The sequence below is a fragment of the Maniola hyperantus genome, chromosome 9, assembly GCF_902806685.2.
Source record: "Maniola hyperantus chromosome 9, iAphHyp1.2, whole genome shotgun sequence".
In the NCBI taxonomy this organism is placed as follows: Eukaryota; Metazoa; Arthropoda; class Insecta; order Lepidoptera; family Nymphalidae; genus Maniola; species Maniola hyperantus.
In genome coordinates this window covers 9,136,193-9,152,292 of record NC_048544.1, presented here as the reverse complement: position 1 = coordinate 9,152,292, position 16,100 = coordinate 9,136,193, and the positions used below count along the sequence as shown (strand labels likewise).

At 37.2% G+C, this 16,100-nt stretch overlaps 1 protein-coding gene across 3 annotated transcripts in view; it reads left to right on the top strand.

The window, feature by feature from the left end:
- Lim1 (LIM homeobox 1) overlaps positions 1–16,100 on the top strand; it is a 105,646-nt gene that overhangs the window by 66,642 nt on the left and 22,904 nt on the right. The gene's annotated exons all lie outside the window — the stretch shown is intronic.

Below are 16,100 nucleotides of genomic sequence, written 5' to 3'. Positions count from 1 at the left end.
AGCGTTGTCTCTGTCGCTCATACCTATGGTACATTTTCTCGGTCTCAACGACAGAATCAACGCTCTAGTCTCTACGAAACCTCTTTCTAAAGGTTGGGGGTTAGATCCAGGCTCGCACGTCGTAACTTTTCGGAGTTATGTGCGTCTTAAATAACTATTAAATATCACTTGCTTTAACGGTGAAAGAAAACATCGGGAGGAAACCTGCATGCTTGAGAGGTTTCCTGCATGGGCGTGCAGTGAGGTCTACCAAGTCGCACTTGGCCAGTGTGGTAGACTATGGACAAAACCCGAGCCGGCGATGGGATATTCATGATGATGATAAATTTATTATGGACTATGCAATTCTATTTGAAATACACCTCTGTAAAGTTCGTTGTAGGCGTGACGTCCTCTGAACTCTGAAGGCGGCTTCCCAAAGATAAATATTTGTACAAGCAAGTGTTGTGTATCAATATTAGTTCAGTAACAATGTCGGGTATGTTAAGTGGGTTCATAAACAACTTTTTTTGCCACCATCCGTCAAGTCCCGCCAGATCGCGCGTGTCAAATGCGCATACCACATGTGGCATCGAATAACTGTTACAAGTTTTTGTCTAAATATTCCGGAATTAACTAGTTAACACCGGTGCGTGTGAACGATTGGACATATTTGAAGAGCCGACTGTCGGTTCCTTTGAAGTTGCATGTCAACCTATTTTGGTTGTTTTTAAATGAATTGTAAAATTTTAAATAGTACCAGGTCAACGATCCAATAACGTAAAAACTTCTTTATGGGTTTTGGATGGTAAAAACTTCAAGGTCGCGTCACTGCACTGACTTGCTAATGTTAATAAAGCTCGGAGTGCCGATAGATGCAATAACTAGAATCGAGATGTTTTAATTTAGGATACTAAGTACAATTAAGTAGTTAGAGTACCCGGCAGGAAATATTGTACATCGACCTTTAGAAAGAGATACCTAGCGGTTTCGTAGCGCCCGACAAATCGTCACTAAAGTATGAATGACAGAGACAACCATAGACTTATTATAGAGATAACCACATCACTGGAGACAACGGTCTTCAAAGCCGACATCTCATTCTAAAGGTCGATGTACAATATTTCTTGCCGGCTACTGTAGGTAGGACTTAATTTGAAAATCCAATAAAAACAGGTTTTTACTTCTGTTGGTAGTCCCTTGATTGTGGTTTTCTGATCTGCCATGAAAACTAACTGCAAGAACATACCTACCTTAATATATCTCTTTTCTTTTCCTCTTCTTAAAAAATAATCCATTATATTACGCTACGAGTGAGTAGGTAGTTGGTATATTTCAGATCTTTTTTTGTTTAAACCTTTCTATATCAGATCTTTCTTCATTTTTGTCTAGGTAGGCACATAATACTTATAAACTAACATCGATGCTTAAATCCATAGGCGTTAATATTTAATTGTTATCCCTCTGATGTATCATTGGTTTGGTTAATATTATAAACATAGACAAGCAGAGCAGATATTTATAAACGTCTTACAATACCGTTACCGTCACCCAAAAGAAACTCCAAAATAAAACTACCGTCACTCCACCTTAACGCGATGTCATCCGACCGCGAAACGAGAAAAAAAGTGAAGATATTTTAATAAGTTCATATATCGTAATTTCTTCAGTGTGACAGCCCTGTCGCCGTACGTCGCGCCCTTATTGCCTCATATTTTATTTTGACAGCTCGAGTAGTTAGCGTCCAGGGCTGTCAATAATGCTAAATGAATGTTTATTCGGTAAATATCTTGGTAAATATTGAGTCGTAATGTGGAGATGATGACGCTGAATTTTGGAGAAAAGAAAAAGTTTACTTAAGTATGACAATTTACTTCAATACTGTTTTCCAGCGATATGATTACCTACAGGATTTGTAATAATAGGTGCTTCAAAATCGGTCCGAAAATGAAAGCATTTGACCTTATTTCAAATTAGTCAAATTTTTAGACTTATTTGTTCTCATTTTAATAATGACTTCGAATCTTTTTATGTGTAACGTTATGTACCTATGCAAACCTGGCCACTTAAACGATGTCATTTTGTTTCATGTTGTGTTCATTTGTCTATAATGATTCTATATCAATGCTTTTTTCTTTATGTTACTTACAGCCGAATACTCAGAGTCGCTTAATCGTTACTTAAGTTTAGTTAAAACGAGACAGAGCTATATCTCTCACAAAAATCTGTCTCGTTTTAACTCAATCTTAAGTAACGATTAGCGACTCTGAGTGCGGCTGTTAGCTGGTTAGTTTTAAATTCAAGAATTGCTAGATCGGCGGTATAAAGACGTTACGGATGGAACCCATATACATAATGTAACGAATAAATTAATTCACACCTATTCATTTACTCGCGATGCGGAATGTCGTCGGTGTGCAGTTACGTATTACAAATTACCTCATTACTCAAAAGAATATTCACCGCCTGTAGTTATAACCATTAACAATTTATAACATGGTCATTAATCACTATTAATTAGTCGCTAAACAATATTCCGCTACATGCACATGCAGCGAAAGAAAAATAATCGTAGCTATCTACGTGTCAATTTAATTCTAGCCTTTTAGTTATTTAAGTATTGGGTATTTGACTACGTCAAAAATAAATTATTTCTCAGTGATGATCAAATCCACGTCCTTTGTTGGTTTAAAGTGGTAATTACCATTTTATTCTATCGATTAAACTGAAAAAATACGTCATTATGATGTGACGTCAAGTTCCAGTATTTCATAATATCGCATACTATAAGGGCAGTTTCAGACTAGCGTATTTTTTTGCGCGTATACGGTCGTTTCAGCATACGCGCTTACACGTGCGCTAAATTACGCGCTTCAAAAAACCGGACTCGCGTATACGGGCATATTTCGGCGTGTTCGCTCGAACGCGGTGGTGTTGCGGGGAGGTCTCTCGCGGCTCGCGCTTATACGAGCTTAGAAGCGCGTCAACGCTCGTACGAGTTGTGCGTGTGCCAAAAGGCGGGCCTATACGCGCCTACATGCGCTTCCAAAAACGAGCTCATACGCGCGTATAAAACGCTAGTCTGAAACCGCCCTAAGTGCGCGTTTTGACGTTTGATCAAAAGTTACTGATTTGACTATTGTCAAATACCGTATTGAAGTAAGTAGGTACCTACCAACCTTTATTGAGATTCAAGTTAGCCCTTGACTGCAATCTCACCTGGTGATAAGTTTCATTAAGCCCATACCCCTTTGGTTTCTACACGGCACCGTACCGGAACGCTAAATGGCTTGCCGGCACGGCTTTGCCGGACTTTTTATAAATAGAAATTACCAATTTTTGGATTTTTGCTTATGCTGCGAGACCTTGTTTCTTAACAAATTTTATAGTTCTAGGTTAATGGGAAGTAGGTACCCTATAGGTTTCATTGATTTACGAGTGTTAAAATATGCGCCGTATAATACCTATGGCCGTGTATGGACTTAGAAACTTGATTTTCTTACAGCTCCAAGGGAACGTAGACTTTAAGTGTTTGGTATCAATTTCATTTTTTCAATTTTATATCTCCACGCGTTCCTGAGGTAACCGGTCTTGATTAACAGATAGAGACAGGCAGACATACACACAAATATACAGACAACAGACGGCGGACTACGAAGTGAGCCTATAAGAGTTCTTTTTTCCTTTTGAGGTCCATACATGCATTAGAATATTTTTCAATTTGTATATTCTATTTCATTCATAAAGCTTCAAGGATTACAACAATACATAAGTATAATTTATTCCTAAATACATCTATTAGAGCTTGCTTGGAACTAGAATGACCCACGGTAATTAGAATCTTATTAGACGCGCTATTACTGTCACTTATAAGACTAGTTTTGTATGTTAAAAAATATTATAAGCAGATTGGAATATTGTAATACTTATCAGTAGGTACATTTACCGCTCAAGCGCAACACTTCATTAGTTACAGACCTACTCCCATTAGTATGTCTTGAAGTTATTACCAACCCCAAAATCGCCCAACGCGTTTACCTGAAGAAGTTTCACTTCAAAAAGCTAGAAAAAGAAACTTGTTCAAATTAAACTTTGCTCAATTTAAATTAATAAGTATGGAATTTGAATTTATAAAGGTCCTCATTAGTAGGTTTTTTAAATTTATTACAAATTTATAGTTGGATTATCTATTTTATGGTTGAACCTCATCAAAATTCACCATACCACTAAATTATACCTACCACATAGATACGTATAGTTTGTACTACTTTAATATTAAGAACTAATAAACAGCTTTAGTTGTGCATCGTATATTTTTAAATATGGATGCCATAAAGAGAAAGTAATATCCACACGGAAGCTAGCGCTGACTTTTGATTGATAGAGCCCATTAGAACTGATAAATGCTTGTCAATGAGAACACGTTATTATATCACTTGGCAGCGATATGACGCGCCCTCATAAAAAATATGTAACGCCTTAGTCTGTATCCACAGTCGTAGTGTTTATTTTATCTTCTTGCAGTTATAGGCAGCGAGATAATATTTATTTTAAATTTTGGAAATCTTTGTTCACTGTTCAAACTCTGTTGTCACGGCTTCGCACGAGTGGAATACGGTGTTTGACAACTAGTCAAATCAGTAACTTTTTATCAAACGTCAAAACGCGCGCTTAGTATGCGAGATTCTATGAATCGTCACAATCATTTGAGTTTAATCGATAATTTAAAATGGTTAATACACTTAAAACCAACTAAGGACGTGGATTTTACGTATTTTGGAAGATTCTCTATTTAATAATCACTCAGAAATAATTTATTTTTGATGTAGTTAAATACCATGGGATTTCCAAAATTATGAAATATGTATTTTTGTATATGTTTATAATTATTTTACAAGAATGTACACTTTTAAACGAAAGCCTCTTTCAATTTTCATGGATCTAACTTGAAAAATGACGGTTATAAACCTTCATCTTCTATACGTCTTATCTACCTATCTATAACCCTCTTAGGAGTAAAATTTAAAAAAATATTTCTTAGTGAGTGCCTCCGTTCTAAAAGATACATATTGTCAAAATTTCAAGTTTCAAGTTGAGTCCAAATAAAAAAATAAGAAACTATTAAGTCATACGACGCGCCGCGCCGGTTAAAACTAGAGACCTAGCTGTCATGTGAGACATGTTACATGGCCGGTATGGACTAAGATCCAGCGCGTACCAGACCTTCGTTATTTTACAAAAGGTGAAAGTTTCTCTGCGTATTGGCCCCAACATAGGGATGTTGGGGCCAATACGAATACCAATAGAAACGATCAGCGACTATAAAGTTTGGATCATGGTGGCTTTGGGAGATAACAGGTAATAAAGGTGTAAAAAACGACACCTTACGACAAACGAATCTTACGACAAAGTATAAAGTCAATTTTTTTTAAAGTAAGTATATTTTCTTCGTAAGTATATTTTTTTTAAGTAAGTATATTCTTATAATTAAAAGTATTAGAAATCACGTCTGCATGCATTGCCGGACAGTATGGTGGCAAGCCCCTGCCTAAATTGGTAAAGTCAGTGCTTGAGAATTTGAATGGTTTTTTAATTGTCGAAGAAATACCATAACGTGCTCGTCGACATCTAAATCTAGAGATCTCGAAATCTAGAAATCTCTAATGGGCAGATTACACCTACCGAGTAGTGAAGCGAGACAGTAAAACGTCACTCGGCCGAGACAGTGCTGTGGCTGAGAAATTGCGGCGAAATTGCACTCGTTGAAGTGTTTATACCAACCGAGTACTCGGCCGAGGACACTGACTCGCCACTGTACTCGGTAGGTGTAATCTGCCCATGAGATAAGAGCTCTTTAAGGCAACCCATCTTATACTTTGTCTACGTACCTACTTACTGGCAAGAAATGATACATGCATATGGGATCGAGGTCAAGCCTAAACCTGTTTTATCAATAATACCTACAAGATATAGCAACTAGTATCTAGCGCTATCAAAAATAGATTTAAAAAAATAAAAAGTTCCGTCAAAAGAGAAATTCATCGAGGCCTATGATCGCTAATAAACAAAAATTAACTTCAGCAACCGGTCAATCAGGCTCCGATCTATGGAACCGTCGGTTTCCAAGTTGAATGAGCCGCACGTTTGGTCGCACGACCATATCTCTTCTTTTAATATCCGTCGGCCGCTTTGAACTGCCCTAAAATACTATAACTTTCACGAGTTACGAGGTAAACGGGTAAAGGCTTGTACGTTGGTACTATTATGTAGGTATTCTGTGCTTGTGTGACCGCGGCTTTGCGGCGACAGCCGATCGCGACTGAAGTTTTACGACAAATTGTTCGCTCTTTTAAGTTAGATGGAAGTTTTTAAGTTTGACGGCTGTTTTTAGGGTTCCGTAGCCGAATGGCAAAAAACGGAACCCTTATAGATTCGTCATGTCTGTCTGTCTGGATGTCTGGCCACATTTTTCCGAAACTAAAAGAGCTATACTGTTGAAATTTGGTAAGTAGGTGTATTCTGTGAACCGCATTAAGATTTTTACACAAAAATAGAAAAAAAAACAATAAATTTTGGGGTTCCCCATACTTAGAACTGAAACTCAAAAAATTTTTTTTCTTCAAACCCATACCTGTGGGGTATCTATGGAGGTCTTCAAAAATGATATTGAAGTTTCTAACATCATTTTTTTCTAAACTGAATAATTAGCGCGAGAGACACTTCCAAAGTGGTAAAATGTGTGTCCTCCCCCCTGTAACTTCTAAAATAAGAGAATGATAAAACTAAAAAAAATATATGATGTACATTACCATGCAAACTTCCACCGAAAATTGGTTTGAACGAGATCTAGTAAGTAGTTTTTGATTTATCGTGCAAAATGTCGATAAAATACGATTGTACTACGGAACCCTCGGTGCGCGACTCTGATTCGCACTTGGCCGGTTTTTTATATTGCCATGTCTATTCTTTTACCATCATACTCTTGTGATAGTTCTACAAAATAAATAATTCAAATCATTTATTCAGATTTGGTATTATTGTAGATAGGTATAGGTACACTTTCTGACTGTCGATTTATCTCAAAAGGAAAAAGGAACCCTTATAGGATCACTTTGTTGTCTGTCTATCTATCTGTCCGTCTGTCTGTCTGTATGTCCAACGAATCATGAAATTTGGCAGGTAAGTACCTAGGCCTTATAGCATAAATAACGGCAAAAAACCAAAAACCATGAATTTGTGGTGACACTGCAAAAAAAATTAAATGTGTTTACGAAAAAATTAAAAGGTTCCCGTGCAGCATCAGGATTGAAGAGTTGGAATCCAATTTTTTTGTGGAACAATGTTGCAAAGTTTCGCTATCGATTAAAAAAGAAACTACGCAAATCGGTTCAGTAATCTCGGAGATTTCAATGTACATAGGTAGAAACACACAACTCCTCCTTTTTTCAAAAAAGGAGGAGTTGTGTGTTTCTACCGAGTCGATTAAAAAAGTAGCCTATGTTACTCCCTGGTTAATCCTCTACTTGTCTGTGAAAGTCCCGTCAAAATAGGTTCAGCCGTTCCGAAGATTAGCCAGTTCAAACAGACAGACAGACAGACAAAAATTTTAAAAACGTGTGATTCAGTTATGGTACAGTTCAAATAACCATAAGGTAGCTATTTCGAAATTACAGACAGACACTTCAATTTTATTTATTAGTATAGATGTATACATGACTTCAACTGGGAATGAACCACGACCTCTTTTGTCGCAGGTGAGCATTTGTACACCAGGGCCAAGAGAGGTAGCCAAAGATCGTCTTACATGTTGTGATGACCCTTTTAATTTTTTTCTCATTCCGCAACGCAATAATGATAAGAAAGATAAGTTTACAACTGCTAAAAATACTAAAGTATGTTGTTAAAATAATATCAAAATATGAAAAGCCGTTTTATCAAAGCCCGATCGTGTCGCCGAATGTCATCGTACGTGAAATGTTTTCGATAACGATTATCGTTGGCAATTTACGAAATCCCCGCTGGTGCCTGTCGTATCCCGCACTTCTAAAAACCGTTCACGTGCGAGTCGGACTCGCACACAGAGGGTTCCATACCACCGTACAAAATAATAAAATACTATGTAGGTACTTTTTATCTTTTTAATTTTCAGGTTTTGAATTTGAAATTTGCCAGCATGTTTTTTATTAAGTATCTAAATCTTCTAAATATATAAAAGGAAAAGGTGACTGACTGAGTGACTGACTGACTGACTGATCTATCAACGCACAGCTGAAACTACTGGACTGATTGGGCTGAAATTTGGCATGCATATAGCTATTATGACGTAGGCATCCGCTAAGAAGTTATTTCTGAAAATTCAATCCCTAAAGGCGGTTGTTGTCGAAATTTATGTAGTCCACGCGGACGAAGTCGCGAGCATAAGCGGGTTAGGTTGTAGCGTGCAGATAGTTATTATGACGTAGACATCCACTAAGAAAGGATTTTTAGAAATTCAACACCTAAGGGGGTAAAATAGGAGCTTGAAATATGTGTGGTCCACGCGGACGAAGTCACGGGCATAAGTTAGTTGCTTAATAAAGCGGCAATAGAAATAAACAGTCGTCGCGGTGAAAATTTCAACTCTCTACTCTACCTATTACGGTTTATGAGATAGGTAGGTACAGTCCGCTGACAGACAGTTACATGGACGGACGGTGGAGGTGAAGGTCTCGTTGGCATCCTTCCGGTACGGAACCCTAAAAACGTCAATATTATCACAATAAATTTGTAATTTTAATCGTTTATTATTAAAACAACGCGGAATATTCATGAGCGTACGATAAAATAGGCGTTTTATAACGCGATCGACATGGATGTCGTAAAAATGTTCGACGTATGAATATAGGATTTGCATCAATGTAATGATGTAGCGCAACGGTAGCTGGTTGTAACAGTTTTTGGTTTATTTACAAACTAAATTAATATAATTACTAATTATATATTTAGGTATGTAGCAGGTACTCTATACTAATATTTTAAATCTACAGTTTGTTGTTTTATTTGTTTATGTGATAAAAATATACTTTATTAGCGACTGCCCGCGGCTTTGCTTTTTATTCCCTATCCTGTAGGAATTCGAAGAATCCGGTCTCATTCTTTGTCTACATTAGGTATAAAGAGAACCTCTGTGCAGAAATTCAGCCTTCTAGGTCCATAAGGTTCTAGGATAAGACTCAGGAGTCAGGACTCAAGACCACGTTTTTATTACGGTATTCTTACGGGATTTTTAAAATACCTGAATCCGCATGGATAAAGTCGTTAGCAAACGCTAGTGATAAATGTATAAAAAATAGATTAAAGATACAAGGCGTGAAGAAAATAAAATGGTAATGAAATGCGTTTTAACTTTTAAATAATTCCTGCATTGTTGGCCTTATCCACAAATAAATAAATAATTTAATGTTAGGCGTCAGACCGTTATAACATATGACTACACGGTCTCTTACGCAAAATAACAAAGATGTATGATTTATCACCTACAAGACAGAGGCACCTTGCGATCGTGCAGGTGCGGCGATTCAAAGGCTCTTGACGAAAGCGATAAATTATTAATTATGATAAAGAGCAGCGTCATACAAATCGTTTGCGAAAAGAACAGCGTACGGCGCCTAGAGTCTTTTGTCTAGGGACGCCCTGCGGGTTGGGAGCTTTCGGCCGGCGCTGGAGACGTGGCCGACAAAAGATATCCCCGTGCGGGCAAAAAATGACGTCATTTATTTTATTGCCGTGGGTGAGAATGCCACATTAATATTGGGTAGGGCCTTAATGTTCGATCGCCCTAGGCACGTCATCTGTCAGCTTCACTGTAGCTTAGAAATATAGGTTCTTTCATTTAACTGTAGGTACCAAAATGTATGTTTTACTTACCTACGTACAGAGCTAACTATTTTCGACCATTTCACTTGCTTGCTAGACATATGTTTATTACGTTCGTACTTTCCGCGCTCGCCCGCACCGGTTTAGCGCGGGGGCTGTGCGGGTGGCGGCGTGTCTCCACTCCGATTGCCATTTTGACCTGTTACGACTCTTTCTTTTGGAAGGTGAGTAGTGAGATTATGACCGGCAAATTGATGCCGAAGCGTAGCCCGAAGCCAATAAAACTCTGCATGTTATAATAAGCCAAACGATAGAAACATATTCAAATTAATAACTTATATAATCATGATGATCACATTATAATATAATAATAATTATGTATATTATATTATTATTGTTGACAGCTACTAATTCATGCTAAATACATTTAAATTAACTCGATGATTTTGACACATTACTAATATCCGTAATCTCTATATTAATTTGGAATATTAGGTAAGTAATCTTTTAAGAGATAGTTAATTAGAATGATAAAAATTCTCTAAAAAAGAAATTCTCGCTTTTTATAAAATAGAATAGTTCCCATTAGATTACAACATGGGGCTATTCAAGGGGCGGACCAACAAATTCCTGAAAGGCCGGCAACGCATTGGTGGTTCCTCTAGTACTGCAAATGTTCATGGGCGGCGGTAATTACTTAACATCAGGTGCACCTGCTCGTTTGCTCGTCATTTTTGTTAAAAAAAATAGATCAATGACTTTTGCGTAAAATATGTGCCACTCAATACCCGTTATTGAGTGACACAAACCTAATCTAAGAATCTTATCAACTTAATTCAGTGATAATGATCTTATAGTAGCACCCAATAATTCTGGTTTTCGTGTGACAACTTCATACGAGTGCTGTACAAAAAGTTGACTCATGTTGGGATGCATCTGACCCGAGCTTTCTGAATAATTCTTAATTGATCAAATCAGTAAACCAATCGAATAAAATCATGATAATTTGCAGACTGGGGTACAATAAGGACGATTCGTCAACTTTCAATGACGATGCAACGTTTGATCAACGCAATCGCAAAAATTGTTTCCGACCTATATTCCTATTTCATAATGAACTAGCTTATTTCAATTTCAATTTATTTATCTATTAATTAAATCGGACAACACTAGATCCATTATGTGTTAGTAACAATAAATACTTAATAACTATGATAATACTTAAACACTAAGGAGTTAGTAACAAAATACTTGTTCACTATGTTACTAGTTAATAACTGAAAGGGATTTAGTCCTCTGCACGAGTTTCCCCATCAGAGGACAATGCCCACGTCTTCGTCCGCGTGGACTATACCTACAAGTTTCTTAATCTTAATATAAAATCGTTATTCTTCTTACCCGCACTATACTTCTTACCCGGGTTCCCTATACTAGTTTTTGATTTATCGTGCAAAATGTCGAAAAAATACCCGAGTACGGACTACGTAACCCTCGGTGCGCAAGTCTGACTCGGACTTGGTCGGGTTTTTTCTGTGTCAATGATTTGATGTACTGGACGGATTGTAAGTGAAAGTAGGAAGACCTTGTTTTAAGATAGCATCTCCGAATTGTTGGTTTTGTTATTCCTGCTGATAGAAATTGTTTAGCGAATTTAGTTTTCGACGGCTATGGTAAGTACTTCTTCTTTTGATGTTCTGAACGTACTCTAATCTCATCATCATTGGTCCTTCAGGCAAGTCAAGAGTGAATAGGCAATATCTTCTAGGCAAGCGCGCTCCATCTTAGGCTGCATCATCACCAGGTCAGACTGCAGCCAAGCGCTAGTCTATAATTAAAAAAAAATAACTAAGTGCGACTCAGACTCGCGCATCGAGGGTTCCGTTCTCGGGTATTTTTTCGACATTTTACACTATAAATCAAAAACTAAAAATAAATCAAATTCTGATTTAGAATACACAAGTAAAGCCCTTTCATATGATACCTCACTTGGTACAGTAATCTTACTTTAAAAGTTGAAAATACTAATTATTTGTTAATGAACACATTTTAACTTTTTTGTGATGTAACCATAAATTGTCGGGTTTCGGATTTTTCCTTTACGTCTACTATAAGACCTACCTACCTGCCAAATTTAATTATTCTAGGTCAACGGGAAGTATCCTGTAAGTTTTTTGACAGACAGACAGGCAGACAGACGAACAGACAGACATACCTACAACAAAGTATAAGGGTTCCTTTTCTCCTTTTGAGGTACGGAACCCTAAAAATAAAATAGATTTCGCAATATCATAAAAAAAATATGAATGAATGAATGATTTTACCTTAAATGATATGCTGAAAATATTGAAAATTGTGCAACTATTGGCAACACCGGACTGACCCAATTTTCCCGCAGACTTTCGTAAAAGCATTTCATGACGTAGCAAGTGAACTTTATTAAAGTACCTATAGAAAATGGACTAGTATACCCAATACCCATATCAATGTGTAATTTTCAGTCATTTGCTCATGGAAATTTCAAAAAAAGACGCCTGTGAGTTAGCCAAGAAATAGATTGATGACGGTAGCGTGGTAAGTCGGTAACTCGTAAACACGAAGCGCGCGTACGCATCCATCCATCACAGACTCCTGTGATTTATAACTTAGCTCCAGCGAGGAGCATTATGGCAAATTGATTACTTGAGAGCTGCGACCTGCATAGTGCTTAAACATATAATATTTCTTAGGTTAGGAAGGCCTATTTCTAAAATCATGGATTTTCAACGCTTAGAAAGTTGGGGTGTTACTATGATCTCGTAAGTACCTACTTACTCTCTCTTTCTCTCTCTGCATCATATTCGTCATTGTTGAGGGTCCGTTATTCACACACTAAATGGTAGGGGCTTCCTTGTGATAACAATGTGGTGGTGGGTTCCCACATCCTTCCCAGTTTGTTTTCAGAGCCCCTGATGGGCTTGCTTAATACATGCATATTTAAGATTGATTCGCAAAGAGCCTCTGAGGAATCCTTTTACTTAAACGTCCCTGAAAAAGTCGTTTAAAACTGATCAAGTAACATCAAGACAACCCGAGGACGACGACCATGATGCCCTTTTATAGGCAGGTACCTATTTAACCTACGTAGGTATCTACTATAGCTATAAACGAGTAAAAGAAAATATTTAATGAAAAAAATATTTAGCTACCTAAACATGATTTTACGAGTTTTACAACGAACTGAGATCTATGTAAAAAAAACTAGGAAGTTTAGGCAGACGTCATGACGCGGAATACGATGGGGAAATCAACCGTGATGATACGGGCTGTGCGTTTAGTGATGGGATATACATATTAATTCTACAGACGTACTGTATTTTTGAAAGTGTATTTTTTAGGGTTCCGTACCTCAAAAGGAAAAATGGAACCCTTATAGGATCACTTTGTTGTCTGTCTGTCTGTCTGTCTGTCTGTCTGTCCGTCTGTCTGTCAAGAAACCTAAAGGGTACTTCCCGTTGACCTAGAATCATGAAATTTGGCAGGTAGGAAGATCTTATAGCTGACATTTGGGGAAAAATCTGAAAACCGTGAATTTAGGGTTAGATCACACAAAAAAAATTAAATTGTGGTCATTAACTAATAATTAGTATTTTCAACTTTCGAAGTGAGTGACTATATCAAGTGGGGTATCATATGAAAGGTCTTCACCTGTACATTCTAAAACAGATTTTTATTTATTTTTATGCATCATAGTTTTTGAATTATCGTGCAAAATGTCGAAAAAATACGACTGTAGTACGGAACCCTCATTGCGCGGTTGGCCGGTTTTTATTTATGCTTGCGCTTGACGACAATCGTGCTTAATAAAAAACAATGGTTGGAGTGCGCGTGCCTAGAAAATACCTAAAACTAGCTTGCCTTGAAAGTATTTAGGTTGCCGGAAGGGCATTCCACACCTTAGCGGTTCGTATCAAAAAAGTTGAGTTAAATTCATCTAACGAGAAGATGGGATGTCGACCACGTTCTCTTTGTTCTGTGGTAGAACGATAAGGGGAAATATGGTTGTGCAGTTTCTGAGCACACTCTCCTAGTAGTTGGAGTTTCCGGATTTTGATCTCTCCAACTTTTTGAGGACCTAGGAACATGATAAGTATTGCTAAGGAACTGTGCCATGGAAATCCATGATGAAAATAAAATCAGTGGGTTATTAAATTAATTTACAAGTAAATAAAATGAACTGCCGCCATTCTGCATGTCACCAGAGAGTAGATCCAGATCCCCCAAAGCTTAGACACCTAGAGAACTGTCAGAGAGGGTTAGGACGTGTCTACACTATCAGAAATCCATCTAACATTGCCTAGATATATTTGTAAATAGCTATGCTATCGGAGTATCGGCAAAACAAATAAAGCACGAAACTTTACCGAAACCAAACCACGTTGCCATTCTATAAATCGTCCACGATTTAGTGGTGGCAAAACCGCAAAATCTAATCATCGACAATAAAATGCTCTGTTGACGCCATCGCTCAACATTGTCACTTTACAGAAATTTCACAAGTCTATTATAGTAGAACTAGCTTATGCCCGTGACTTCGTCCGCGTGGACAACACAAATTTCAAACCCCTATTTTATATTCCTTTTATGCGTTGAATTAAGAGAAAATCCTTTCTAAGCGGATGTCTACGTCATAATAGCAATCTGCATGCCAAATTCTAGTCCAATCCATCCAGTGGTTTCAGTTCTGCGTTGATAGATCAGTCAGCCAGTCAGTTAGTCAGTCAGCTTTTCATTTTATATATCTACCTATAGATAAGAAAATAAGTTGATTTTGTATTCATATTTTCGGAATTTTTCAAAAGAATTGCGATTATTAATTTTTCATGTAGCAATAATCTACTCTACGTAAAAAACAACTCTATTAGGGCTGTAGACAATGCTAATAAGTAATAACATTATAACACAATATTAAATAATATTAATACTAGCTGTGACCGTGACTTCATCCCTTTGCGAACCCTTTCTTTCCGGGTAACATAGTCTATGTCACTACTATAATAAGTCAATGCTCTCCAGCTATATAACTGAATCAACACATTTGCAAAAATCCACGTTGTTTCGTTCTTATCAAGCTGCGTGCAAGAAAGACAAAAGAAAGAAAAAGTAATTTAGCAAAGTACACACTTTCGTATTTATAATATTACTCAAGCATATTTAACTTCGGATCCAGAATTACCTATACCTATTACCTATTCCATATCCACAATAATTATTATAGGTAAGAAGTAGTAGCTTTAGCACATGAAATACCTAATATACCTAAACTTCATAATCGCATTGGATAATAACATCGAAATCCCTGTAAAAAACACATTGCAATCCTATAAATCGGCCACCATTTAGCGGTATCGAAAACCACAAAAACCAATCATCGACAATAAAACGCTCCGTTGACGTCTGTTCACGTCACTAGCTGCCTGAAGCGTTACAGTTATCTAATTTTTCTTCTTAAACTTTTGTGGAAATGTTCTCTCAATCTGCGTCGTATTCCTCAATGCTCTGGGTAGTAATAATAAAAATAGCGCTCTACAAAGGTGACCCGAGGGTCGCAGTTTTTAAGTCTTAACTTTGTAGTAATATGGTACCTACTTACCTACTACTTTTACATAATCTAAATATATAAAACGAAAAGGTGACTGACTGCCTGACTGATCTATCAACTCACAGCTCAAACCTGGACGAATTGTTCTGAAATTTTCATGCAAATAGCTATTATGACGTAGGCATCCGCTAAGAAAGGATTTTTGAAAGTTCAGCCCTAAAGGGGTGATATAGAGGTTTGAAATTTGTGTAGTCCACGCGGACGAAGTAGCGAGCATATTATCAATGCGAAAGTGTGTTTGTTTGTCCTTCCTTTCCGCGCCAACTAACAATGATATTAGAAGAAATCTAATATCATTGCCAACTAAGCAACCATTCGACTTCATAGTTGAAAGGACGGAGAGTAAACATAGGCTATTATTTATCCCGGAAAATTGAAGAGTTCCCACGGGATTTTTAAAGACCTAAATCCACGCGGACGAAGTCGCGGGTATCAGCTAGTAAAATATAATTTTTACTGCTAGTTTTAACGAATATTAACCGATATCTGATGACACGAAAGCGGTTTCTTCATGAGTTTCTCATAAGTAGGTACAGTTTTTGGAGAAAAACTACTGTTTTTCTCCAAAAACTGTTAAATTCAATCGCTAATTAATCTAATGAAACGGTATTTTTGATCACAGCGAGGT